We start from the raw sequence: 12,101 nt of genomic DNA on the forward strand, positions 1-12,101 counted from the left end.
CTTTTACAAGCGTGTGCTCAAGTAAAGGGTCGTACGAATCTGCTCAGATCAGCAACACACCAGCTGTCTACAACTAATACAAAATGCATTGCAGTTGGCGGCGGGCTTTTCCAAATCTTTCGTGAGGAAATACACACAATTAAACAAAGCATTGGATCACAATACTTCATTTACTGTCACCTGCATTTGTCCTGTTGCGCACTGTTTCCTCGGAATGTGTTAAGAACAGGACATATGTTCAGCTGACTTTTTTGTTCAGAATCATTAATACTATCACCTCTCAAAGCATGTACCTTTCGTCCTGATTCACCCTATATGCAGAATGAAGATGACGTTAATCCTACCTTATGTGTGCAGTTGCGTTGAAACGCCGATCATTTGCTTGCTTGCAGTATACTTATGACAGTTGACTTTTGTTGCGTATCACCGTCACAGTGTTGCAGTTTTAAATGGCTGCAGTTTAAAATGTGCTTCAGGACTAAACTGCAAAGTTTCAGTTGTTTTGTTGTGTTTAGTCTCTGCTGTAGTATTTAAATTTTCAGGCAATGTTACCGCTATGAAGCAAAGTTGTTCTAACATTACAAGCTGCATTTTCATCTAGAGAGATTTCCAACCGCTGCACTGCAATTGCTAGAGGTAGCAAAGTTTACAGCCAGCCAAAAGCGTGTGTGGTTCCAGCGATGCCCCAATTCCGCTTCGCACAGAAGCGCTGTACAACTTCAGTCGGTGCAACCACCTAATACTAACTATGAATAATTCCCGCGTGTGAGGAAGTTCGGCGCTTCATTGTGTGGTCAGTTCACACAGTAGCTCAACAAGTGAGTGCTGCTATATGAAGCTATGTTCGGAAATACAATATAACGAACAGCCAGTTGTTTTGTTATCAGTTATTCAAAATAACTACCAAAGCAGCTTAACTAATGATGTTCAGTTCCTGTGCGCTTTAACCTGTGTTCAAATGACGGACATATTATTTGACTTCTTTGTATGAAACTTCGAAATGGTACGTAAAAACGTAAATGTCGTGTGACTAGGAATGACGCCTAGAGCAGTTAACTGCGAAAAACACACAACGCCGTGATTAACTGGATAAAAAGGAAGTTCATGCTTTTAACGCCATGGCGTTGTGCGTTTTATGCAAGTAACCGTTCGAGGCGTCACTAGCAACGAATACTACTCCAAGCGATTAAATTATAATATTTATATTTTACGATCTCTTGAAATTACTTTTTTATTTGTGTTCAAAAAATTTGAATAAATCACAGTGATAAAAGTGTGGATATGATGTCCTGAGTTTTCTGGAAATAGTGTAGTAGACATGTTTCAAAGTATACAAGACTTTGTATCAGTTGTAGTACACTGCCTGGAAATAACAAAATTAAGCACCCAGAATGGAGGAGAAAACAAAGTGAAACTACACGAGTTGAGAGGATATATTATGTTACTGTAGTTATTACAAAATCGAGTGAAATGTAGAAATATGCCGCCCGGGGTGGTCGAGCGGTTCTAGGCGCTACAGTCTGGAACTGCGCAACCGCAACGGTCGCAGGTTCGAATCCTGTCTTGGGCATGGATGCATGTGATGTCCTTAGGTTAGTTAGGTTTAAGTAGTTCCACGTTCTAGGGGACTGATGACCATAGATGTTAAGTCCCATAGTGCTCGGAGCCATTTGAACCATTTGAACCAAACTGGCCACAACTGTAGTAACTGCTCCTAGTCCAAGCTGGTGCCTCGAATTTGGGGATCTTCCTGGCCACAGCTGTACCTCAACATCACGCAGACAGTTCATAGAGACTGGTACTGTGTGGACGAGCATTGTCCTGTTGAAAAATGACTCCACGTTACTGTCACATGGCATGGAAGAAATTGAGACTGGGATGTCTGTGACATGCCGTTGTGCCGTCAGAGTTCCCTTAACCACTAACAGCCATCACCTGAAGTTATATCCGATGGTTTCTCACACAGTAACACCAGGAGTGACACACCTGTGTCTCTTCAAAGTATGGGAAAAATGGGACCTCTACTCAGTTCTCCGACATACTAGCCGACGATGGTCTTCCTGGATAGTGCAGAACTGCAATTCATCACTGAACACAGTGCGACGCCATTCATCAAGGCACCATGCGAAAAGCAGCCGCTTGTGGCGTCGTGTTAACGGTAGCCTACACATGGAACGGGAGTTCCCTAATCCGGCTGTAGCTCGGCTCGAGCCAATGGTATGGGAAAACACAGAATGTTGCAAGGAGTCCATTATATTTTCTCGAATGGAAGATCCAGATGTACAGGGCTAGCGATCTGCTTTGTGCACAACTCAGCTAACGTCCCTTGTGGTGGTATCGACTGGAACCTTGACGACGTGTATGGCTGCCCTTACGTACCGTGCAGTCCATCATCGGGCAACTGTCACATCTGAATGCCCCACAAATGTGGATCCTGCACTATTCGATCAGTTGGCCAAATGGAGACCCAAAATGAGGCCCATTTCAAACTCTGTCCCTTATATACCATACCAGGCTTGGTAACCACAATAAACAAGAATGTCATTGATGCAATCTGGTGACCGTTCTGTCTGCCACTGATAAATACAGTTCTAATAATTTAGATATTTGCCAGTGGTGTGTGTTTGAACGAATTTGCATCAACATCCGACCATGTCTTCTGGACCCTTCACGTTTTTGGTCAGGCCGTATCTACACACATCGACAATTATAGTCTGAAAGTCGAGAATACCAGTTATGCAACTAACGAATGAAGCGCGGGAAAAAATATTACTTCCATGTTTCCAATAATATTCTAATTAATCGATTCTTTCTTTTCTTTTTTTTTTACATTCAAAATGTTCAAATGTATGTGAAATCTTATGGGACTTAACTGCTAAGGTCATCAGTCCCTAGGCTTACACATTACTTAACCTAAATTATCCTAAAGACAAACACACACACCCATGCCCGAGGGAGGACTCGAACCTCCGCCGGGACCAGCCACACAGTACATGACTGCAGTGCCTCAGACCGCTCAGCTAATCCCGCGCGGCTTTTTACGTTCCGAGGGGGCTTTGCCGGGACGATTGAAGGTTTCACAATATTCCAAAATTCCACACTTGAATATGTTTCTGGAAATCTATAAATAATTTCTCAATCTTCAACTATTATTCCAAATTGTTTAGCTTTCCTGTATCACTTATTGTACCCTCTTTGATGTCCATCTTCTATAGTACAGCGCCGGCAGTTTTATCTGATACATAGAGACAAATAATCTTTCACGATAGGTTGTGCAAGAATTTATTCTTAGGGTATTATAATATCACAGATGATCTGCGTTAGTATTACAAATAATATTGTTTGCGGGGCTATCGATACATGTGTAGAAAAACAATGCTCGTGTTACACGCACCTTGGAGCATTTGCAATTATGTCAGTCTCCCTACAGTCATCTACATTTATTGTTTCAACTTTCTCTATTTACAGACTGTTGGCTCCAAGTATATTCACAATGAGTCCAACCCTTACCCACGACAGAATTATGTAGTTTTTTCAATTCAAATCGCCACACTTTTGTTGGAAATGACCGACTGTAATTTATTAATGGTTTAGTTAAAGGTTATTGTATTTTTACGTTTCTGGCGTGCATTACGTAATATTTATACAAATTTAGAGCTAACAGCTAAGATTCGCACCAGTTTGATACCTTTTCAAGTACTGAATATCATTTTTCAATTCTGTCAGAGACACCTAATAAGTAACCATGTTGCATGTTAGAAGTCTACGATCGCTAACTATACCACCCCGAGTGTGATTGATTTCCACGGTGAATCACATTAGCTTTTAACCCCAAATACAAGTTATATCACTAACCTCACTGACAAACTCATTGGCCGAACACAGAGAAGAGCATATCTTTTTCATAACATGAGAATGCAGCTTTCTGTCAGTTTTACTGGTGAAATCATCCTGAATAACTCGGTAAAATTTAAGATTCCGCCATAATCAACGAGTGGCACATTCCAAATACAGGACGTCTCGCTCACAGGGAAAATCTGGAAATTTGTCGTAAGGTCATATGGGACCAAACTGCTGAGATCATCGGTCCCTCAACTTACGCACTACTTAATCTAACTTAAACTGACTTACACTTAAGGACAATACACAGACCCATGCCTGAGGGATGACTCGAACCTCCGACGGGAGAAGCCGCTCGGACCGTGACAAGGCGCCCAAGACCGCGCGGCTACTGCCTGGAGTGAGTCCCAATATACACTGGGCAACGCGATTAAAGGGTCACTTTTCTGAAATTTCGTAGTTGTCTCCCAGAACTTTCAAATTTGTCTCAGTGGTCCCCAGAACCTTCGTCTATAATAACGCAATTGTGTGGCCCACTGTGACGTCACCATCGGGCTCGGCAACGGTTCAAACAGCAAGGTGACTTGTGACGACGCATGCCAAGAAAAGGCCTACACTCAGAAATTCATGTAACGTGGAATGTGGGTTAATGTCACATTGACAACAAATTTCACCACAATTCTGCCCAAAGCCACGATGGACGTGCCACACGATGGGAAGGTCTTCACAACTCCTTTTGCAGACATTTCATCCCTTCTTCTGTCGCCTCTGCGAATGAGGCGAGAACCACGACGCCCAGCGTTGAACGCACGTGGTTTTCTTATGGGTAGCGGTGGAAAATATTTGAGACACACCGCCTCTCAAAACTGACACGAAGATGCCTCAGGAGGTGGCATAAATTACGTCAATAAAAGGATCCCATTCCTTTGGGCGTGGATTGCCACATATTCCAGGGTCGAAAGCGATAGTTTGCAGTCTGACGAGCAACAAGATGACGCTCTTGATACCATTCGACACTGCTGGCGCCCACTCAACATTTGTATAAAGGCGTCGTGTGCCTGCATCCCCTGTATGTTGTTTGACCCCTTTGGAGTGTAGTGTGACCACAATGTTTGCTCTGGTACGAACGGTGGAACACGAGGGTCCGTTCAGAACCATTCGAAAAACATGGAAATGAGCGTACTGCATTGTGGGCCGCGAGTCCCCCATTCAGGGATGTTCGTTGGCCGAGGGCAAGTACTTATTGCATTCGACACCACATTGGACGACTTACACATCGGAGATGGGGATGAAATGATGATGAGGACAACACAACACCCAGTTCCTGAGCGGAGAAAATCTCCTGCCCCAGCCGGGAATCGAACCCGGCCCCCCTGGCGTGGCATTTCGCCGCGCTGACCTCTCAGCTAACGGGGGCAGACATTCAATTAATTCGAATAAATTTGTATCTGATCGAAAGCAGCAAAGAGTGTTTATGCTTTCAGTCCTCTAACTGCAACCCTTCCGTGGCGTAATCACAGGGGGTGCAATAATGACACACGTGTGAATAAAATGACAAAGGGTTCCTCTGAATTCTTCAGTTCGGCAACACGTTCGCCATTCCTCCCGCACACCTTCGTTAAGCACTTTAAAATGTATCTGTACAGAGACTTCGACACCCATTGAGCTGAGTGGCACTCTGCTACTGCACCTGCTCTGCTCTGGTGCCTGTTTCTGGGCATGCAGAATGTAGGGGGAGGGGGATCGAAGAGACTGCCTGCCCTCAGGCAGTAAAGCAGCCATGGAGTGCCAATCAACTGAGTGCTGTCGATGTCTCTTTACAGGTACATCTTTAAGTGCTCAACAAAAATGCGCTGGTGGCACCGAGAGTGTTACTAAAGTGGGGAGTCGTGTAGGGACTCTTTGTTATTTTATTCATGTATGTTCCCGTGTTGCAATCCCTGTGATCACGCCACACCGGGTCGGCGAACAGGAGGCCTAAAACAATGAATAGACAAACTGAGTTCTAGCCGCAACCCGGGCCGATAACGATCCGAGAAATGTGCTTATGATGTCTTATCGTATGAAAAAACGGCAATACTACAATAACGTTATGGACTTCTCAACGCAGAAAGACAGTTCAAGAGTACAACAGCTGAAGGGGTTCTCATGGATATATGAAAACGGTACCCAGTGAATTTTTCGCCCATACAACTATCTCTGAATTTTGCGCAACATTCCTGGCAACTACTGCATCACTAAGTCATGACGCATCTGCATCATAATAGGCCTCATCTACCAGGAACTACCCATTTAGTCACAGAGAGGTGCTGCGCCACTCTATGCGAGCCGTGTTGACAGCGCCACGCAGATCACCAGCAACATAAAACAACCTACTGCCGAAAGAAGTGCACCACCAATGGTGAACATTACGTTTGATGAAATGCCTCCTCATTTACACATATTGCACTCTTACGGTTAGTTTAATGTTTAAATACTGCTTCTCCATGTCTTAATGTGAAAAATCATGTTATGTTTTGTCACCTTAGAAATGTTGTGTATTATTATGTAAATTATTTTGTCCATTTCAAGTATATCTTACTTACCATACAATCTTATAATGCTCCTGTACCTTTCACTCTGTTACAGTCATAATTATTCAAACAATAAGTCCGCAGCTCGTGGTCGTGCGGTAGCGTGCTCGCTTCCCGCGCCCGGGTTCCCGGGTTCGATTCCCGGCGGGGTCAGGGATTTTCTCTGCCTCGTGATGACTGGGTGTTGTGTGCTGTCCTTAGGTTAGTTAGGTTTAAGTAGTTCTAAGTTCTAGGGGACTGATGACCATAGGTGTTAAGTCCTATAGTACTCAGAGCCATTTGAACCATTTTGAACAAATAATAATATATACGGAAAATTGTTTTCATGTTTTTAAGTCACATACAGAGATTGCATATTTTATAACTCTAGGAAAAGGGGGAGAAACCACGCAGAGCTCTTTTGTTTCTTTGTTTTTTTATATATATATAAAGTCATCTGACTTCTTACTATTTTGATACAGCCTGCCACGTAATTCTCTCTTAATCGAACATCTTCATGTACAGTGTTTATCCTCTACAGCTCTCTCTCATACTACAGAAGTTATTTCCTAATGGCCTAAACCTACCATCCTTTCCCTTCTTCTTATCTTTGTTTTCCATAGCCGGCCGCGGTGGTCTAGCGGTTCTAGGCGCTCAGTCCGGAGCCACGCGACCGCTACGATCGCAGGTTCAAATCCTGCCTCTGGCATGGATGTGTGTGATGTCTTTAGGTTAGTTAGGTTTAAGTAGTTCTAAGTTCTAGGGGACTGATGACCATAGATGTTAAGTCCCATAGTGCTCAAAGCCATTTGAACCACTTTTTTGTTTTCCATACGTTACTTCCGTTGCCTATTCTGCTGAAAAATCTCCTTATTCGCCGGCCGCGGTGGTCTCGCGGTTCTAGGCGCTCAGTCCGGAACCGCGCGACTGCTACGGTCGCAGGTTCGAATCCTGCCTCGGGCATGGATGTGTGTGATGTCTTTAGGTTAGTTAGGATTAAGTAGTTCTAAGTTCTAGGGGACTGATGACCACAGATGTTAGGTCCCATAGTGCTCAGAGCCAATCTACTTATTCCTTACCTTATCACTCCATCTAATTTTCAGCGTTCTTCTGTAGTGCCACATCTCAAACCTTTCGAGTCTCTTCTTTTTCGATCTTTTCACAGTGCAGTATTCACCACCATAGAATGCTGTGCACCAAATTTGCATTTCCAGAACTTTCTTTCTGAGACTAAGTCTTAGTTTGATCGTAGCAGCCGGTCGTTGTGGCCGAGCGGCAGCACAATGCCGGCACGGTAGCTCAGCGTGTTCGGTCAGAGGGTTAGCAGCCCTCTGTAATAAAAAAAAAACCTGAGCTAATCGATCAACAACGAACTTAAACGGATGTCTTACGACGTCCGTCCCAGGCAGATGCAACGTACAAAAGCGAACAAAATGAGATTTAAAAAAAAAAAAAAAGTGTTTCTAGGCACGTCAGTCCGGAACTGCGCTGCTGCTACGGTCGCAGGTTCGAATCCTGCCTCGGGCATGGATGTGTGTGATGTCCTTAGGTTACTTAGGTTTAAGTAGTTCTAAGTCTAGGGGACTGATGACCTCAGATGTTAAGTCCCATAGTGGTCAGAGCCATTTGAACCATTTTTTGATCGTAGTAGATTTCTCTTGGCTAGGAATTCCCTATTTGCCTGTGCTAGTTTGTTCTTTACGTCCTCCTTGCTCCTTCGTCATGTGTTATTTTGCTTCCAAGGTAGCAGAATTCCCTAACTTCATGTACTTCATGGTCATCATCTATGATGTTACATTTGCACCTAATCTCATTTCTGCTACTCCTAATTACTTTCGTCTGTCTTCAATTTACTCTCATTGCATAGTGTGTGCTCAGTAGACTGTTCATTCCATTCAACGAGTCTTGCAACTTCTACTCACTCTCACTGAGGATAGCAATGCCATCATCAAATCTTATCATTGGTATCAGTTCATGTGAATGTTATTCCCAATCTTGCGCCTTTCTGTTATTTGCGTCATTGCTTCTTCGATAAACAATTATAACCGTAAGGGGAAAGGGTACATGCCTGTCTTATGCCCTTTTTAATACAATATGCGCCGCCCGGTGTGGCCGAACGGTTCTAGACGCTTCAGTCTGGAACCGCGGGACCGCTGCGGTCGCAGGTTCGAATCCTCCCTCGGGCATGGATGTGTGTGATGTCCTTAGGTTAGTTAGGTTTAAGTATTTCTAAGTTCTAGGGGACTGGTGACCTCAGATGGTAAGTGCCCTAGTGCTCAGAGCCATTTGAACCATTTGAAATACAATATGCCGTGCCTGGTTGTTTAGAAGTAAGATGCGTGACTGGAAACCGAGAGTTCATGAGACCGAATCCCGGTCAGACCATGGAAACTTTCAATCTGCCTTTTATGCAACCCACAATTCTCAAAGATATGAATCTCAAGGAACGACACATAGTTCGGATTCCACTTTAAACTGTAGGTCATCTTTTCGTAGTTCGATTACTAGGGTAGGTTACAGACACGCAAGTCGCTGGAATGGTGTCCAGTTGAAAGGCCTATATTTCTTCATTGAGTCACAGACAGTTAATTAATTATACATTCTTATTATTCCATCTTGGCTGTTATGGATTGAACATGGCTGGTACATATTATAAATTATGAGTCCTTTGGAAGTCAGATCTGGAAGCTGGAGAGATCAGGAGAGATTGAATAAGAGTCTCTAAGCGTTCTTCCCACCAACCTGTCGTCATCTTGTCTCCCCAGCACAGAAGACAGCTCGTCAGTCGTGGGATCTTATTCGGCGGAGGCTGCTATGCTGCCATCTCGAACTGTGATTGTGCTTTTTTGTGGGATGCCACTTGCTCAGGTTAGTACCTGTATCTACAGATAGCAAGATCTGCAGTACTGACAATGATGGTAGGCGACACTTCTCATTAATGTATCCTGTTTGGTTATTATTTAAATATCCACCCGTTTTACACTGTATCTTACTACACTCGACATAGCTTACTTAATTGTACGGTAACTTTTCCATCTAACTTCCGATATAGAGTAAGACATGTCAGTCTCTCCATGTTCGGCTCTGAAGAACGCCCGAAACAGAGTTACGTGTCTGTCCTTCCAGAACGCCCGAAACAGAGTGACTAGCGCAGCGGAAGTACTTCGTCTCCCAGGCACGCGAAAGCGACCTGAAGGTGTCCAAAGCGCTTCGGTTGCAATATCGTTACTCTTATGTTTTATCAAAACTAGTGAAATTTAATAAATAAAAACGGTAGACTCGTAGGGTAACCATGAGAGATTGTCATACTAAAACCTGGGTTAAATACAATGAAAAGCACATAAATTATTAATAAAAGAACTTAGGCATTTCGGCGCCTAGCAACCAATTGTGCGGACCTATCAGAAGCAAGTTCAGTACAATTGGCGGAATCTCCCACGGGACTGGTACATACTGCACCATCTACTGCTTGTACCTCACTCCACTTTTGTACCATATGCTACTTCACGCGCATCAAGCTGTATCAGGGCGAGCTTCTAGCAAAATAATATACTGGCGGCCACAGCCAGGAATATCACAATATCGCTTCACAATATCTATCAGTCCTGTTACATTCATTCCATAAATAAAAGTTGGCGATACCCGCTTCTGGAAAAAGGTTGAATGTTATGACATAAGGGAGCGAATTCTGGTTTAATTTGAATTTACTGTCCAGGTCCGATAGATTTTACAAAGCCTCAAGAAACAGGTGATAGCCACTTGGAAGGCTCCCGCGGAAATCGTGGGAACAGCATTTCTGTGCTGGAGAGGACGGTAGAGTATTTAATTTACTTATTTATAGCTCAATCAGTCTACGTCCAGTAACCTCACTCCGTGAAATGTGCGTTCACCTTGACAGGCAGGAATGGACTGAGCTAGTTCGCACTGTATTCACCAGATGAAGCTGTTGGCCTGCCCCACCCCTCCCCCAGCTCCTATGATGTCACACACTGCCCATCACCACCGCTCCCCTACAAATGACGGGAATCAATCAGACCCCGTCCAGCTGCCAGAGAGAAGGTTAGGTTAGTGTACTTTACATATTTTTTGTGTCAATCTGAATTAAAGATCGCTCCTAATTACACATCTCTATACACTACAGGCCATTAAAATTGCTACACCAAGAAGAAATGCAGATGATAAACGGGTATTCATTAGACAAATATATTATACTAGAACTGACATGTGATTACATTTTCACGCAATTTGGGTGCATAGATCCTGAGAAATCAGTACTCAGAACAACCACCTCTGGCCGTAATACGGCCTTGATACACCTAGGCATTGAGTCAAACAGAGCTTGGATGGCGTGTACAGGTACAGCTGCCCATTTGACCAGACGTTTTCAATTGCTGAGAGATCTGGAGAGTGTTCTGGCCAGGACACCGGTCGAATATTTTCTGTATCCAGAAAGACCTGTACAGGACCTGCAACATGCGGTAGTGCATTATTCTACTGAAATGTAGGGTTTCGCAGGGATCGAACGAAGGGCAGAGCCACGGGTCGTAACACATCTGAAATGTAACGTCCACTGTTCAAAGTGCCGTCAATGCGAAAAAGAGGTGAGCAAGACGTGTAACCAATGGCACCTCATACAATCACGCCGGGCGATGACGAATACACGCTTCCAATGTGCGTTCACCGCGATGTCACCAAACACGGATGTGACCATCATGATGCTGTAAACAGAACCTGGATTGGTCCGAAACAATGACGTTTTGCCATTCGTGCACCCAGGTTCGTCGTTGAGTACACCATCGCATGCGCTCCTGTCTGTGATGCAGCGTCAAGGGTAACCGCAGCCATGGTCTCCGAGCTGATAGTCCATGCTGCTGCAAACGTCGTAGAACTGTTCGTTCAGGTGTTTGTTGTCTTGCAAACGTCCCCATCTGTTGACTCAGGGATCGAGATGTGGCTGCACGATCCGTTACAGCCATGCGGATAAGATGCCTGTCATCTCGACTGCTAGTGATACGAGGCCGTTGAGATCCAGCACGGCGTTCCGTATTACCCTCCTGAACCCACCGATTCCATATTCTGCTAACAGTCATTGGATCTCGACCAACGCGAGCAGTAATGTCGCGATACGATAAACCGCAATAGCGATAGGCCTACAATCCGACCTTTATCAAAGTCGGAAACGTGATGGTACGGATTTCTCCTCCTTACACGAGGCATCACAACAAAGTTTCACCAGGCAACGCCGGTCAACTGCTGTTTGTGTATGAGAAATCGGTTGGAAAGTTTCCTCATGTCAGCACGTTGTAGGTGTCGCCACCGGCGCCAACCTTGTGTGAATGCTCTGAAAAACTAATCATTTTCATACCACAGCATCTTCTTCCTGTCGGTTAAATTTCCCGTCTGTAGCACGTCATCTTCGTGGTGTAGCAATTTTAATGGCCAGTAGTGTACATAGTACTACACAACGAGTGCCTAAAATCGCAACATGGCTCAAAACTGATGATGTCGCATAACTCGTGTTATCCAGCTGAAAAAAAAAAAAAATCGCAGTACCACTCGAAACCAGCAGCAGTCGGACTCAATAAATAGTAACTCTACATGGGAAGCTCCCTTCGCCTACAAGTCGAAATAAATCTCTCTGCCCCACTGTGAACTGGCGGGAAAAAGTCTGCCTAAAACAATTTCTGAAGCAAACCCCTGAACTGGTAT

Source organism: Schistocerca cancellata, chromosome 4, assembly GCF_023864275.1.
Source record: "Schistocerca cancellata isolate TAMUIC-IGC-003103 chromosome 4, iqSchCanc2.1, whole genome shotgun sequence".
Taxonomy (NCBI): Eukaryota; Metazoa; Arthropoda; class Insecta; order Orthoptera; family Acrididae; genus Schistocerca; species Schistocerca cancellata.